At 38.5% G+C, this 1,912-nt stretch overlaps 1 pseudogene; it reads left to right on the top strand.

The window, feature by feature from the left end:
• Positions 1-261: 261 nt before the first annotated feature.
• Positions 262-1,580, top strand: LOC143557295 (transcription termination factor MTERF15, mitochondrial pseudogene; annotated as a pseudogene).
• The last annotated feature ends 332 nt before the right edge of the window (positions 1,581-1,912 follow it).

Raw genomic sequence — 1,912 nt, 5'->3', positions numbered from 1 at the left:
GTTGAGTTTCCCGATAGAAAATGACTTGTCTGACAAAATATGTCTTTTTCGGTGGCTAGAGACTTACGGAGTTACGCTTTCATTTATCGTGGACCGTTAAAATCAAACATAATAAGATGAAAATATGGACTATCACCGACCATTTTGAAAAAAAAAAGTAATAGAAGGGATTATTTCTTTAAAACTAATAATAATAAACAAAAATTCCATTACTCAAAGTCTCCAACCATCCTCGAGCTGATGATCTACAGTTCATCATCAATGGCGTATAGACTCGCAACAAGAAAAACCCTCTTCCTCCCAAAACCCATTAACCCACCCCCACTTCAAAGCCCTAATAATTACTCCTCTTCACCAAACCCAACTCACCTCTCAAATATTTTCCTACACTACGGTTTCCCACTATCCGACCTTCACAATTTCTTCAAAAAGAATCAATTTTTATTCAATTCAACACTTACCCACATCGAATCCTCATTCAAAATCCTATCTTCCTTCAACCCCACAACCAATTTCATCGTTTCCACCGTTTACAACTGCCCTAGGGTTCTAGATATCCAGTTTTTAAAAAATTGGGAACTGGGGTATTTCAAGATTAGCGTTTTTAGACACCGGTGGCCGTCCGAAGGTGATTCGGAACGTTCTTGAAGTTTCCCGGAAGTTAGATTTGTCCCCGGATGAAGTTTTACGGTCTATCGAGTGTTTAAAGGGTTTTCGGTTTAGCTCGGGTACGATAACTAGGGTTTTAGAGGAGTTTCCTGATATTATTACAATGAGTGAAGAGCAAATTTGGGGGAAAGTTGAGTTCTTGTTAGGGATTGGATTCATAGGAGTAGGATAGACTCGGTGATCGGAAGTTATCCCCGGGATTTTCGGGTTTGGTGTGGAGCGTAAGTTGAAGCCGTTGGTTTTTGAGTTTACTGAGATGGGGTTTAAACCGAACGAGATTAGGGATGAGATTGTTAAGAACCCGAAAATACTTCGGTCGGAAGTGGGAGAGTTGTCCAAGTGTTTTGAGGATGTTAAACAGTTTGAAATGTCGGGTTCCGATTAAAGAAAGGATTTTTAGGGACGGGGCGTTTAGGGCTTGTTACAATGTTAAGTTGAGAATCGATTGCTTGCACGAACACGGGGTTGTGTATAGAGACGCGTTTGGTATATTAAGGAGGGAACCGAGGGTGATTTTGTATGAGCTGGATGAAATTGATAAAAAGATTGAGTTTTTAACGAACGTCATGAGGTTTGATGTTCTTTGTTTGGTTGATGTTCCCGAGTATTTAGGGGTAAGTTTTGAGAAACAAGTCGTTCCTCGTTATAATGTGATCGAGTATTTGAGATCGAAAGGCGGGATTGGTGATGAGGTGGGGTTGAGGTCTTTGGTTAAGTTTAGTAGGTTGAGGTTTTATAATCTTTATGTGAAACCGTATCCCAAGTGTGAGAAGATATATGGGAGGTTTGTGGATGTTAAGGCTAGACGCGGGCATCCTGAAGGGTTGTGGAAGCTTTTTAAGCCGCCAAAGTATTCGGATTCTAAAGAGGATTTGAAGAACATTAGGTCTTTTATGGAACACATTCGTTAACAATTTAACCGATTAACATTTGATGATGCATTTGGGAAGTATGAGGTGTGGCATGTCGTCTGGTTGAAAGGTATCATGATATTATTTTCTGGTTATAAGTTTAGCTTAAATCATTTTACCTGCTATAGATCAAACATGTCACAATTCACAAGTCTATGATTTGTATGTAAATGAATTGAAATTGCCACTTTATATTATTTACATTTGCTGCACATTATGTTAGTTCATGGGCATCTGTCACATCCATTGTTATTTAATTTCATATAAGTTGACTAATGTGGTTATTCTCTTCATATGTGTTGATGCATTTCATTATTTGTTTTGCTAATAAC

This window comes from Bidens hawaiensis, unplaced genomic scaffold (genome assembly GCF_021521415.1).
Source record: "Bidens hawaiensis isolate Kalapana, Puna unplaced genomic scaffold, B.hawaiensis_p1.1 tig00018875_1, whole genome shotgun sequence".
NCBI classification, from domain to species: Eukaryota; Viridiplantae; Streptophyta; class Magnoliopsida; order Asterales; family Asteraceae; genus Bidens; species Bidens hawaiensis.
This window is presented reverse-complemented; position numbering and strand designations above follow the sequence as displayed.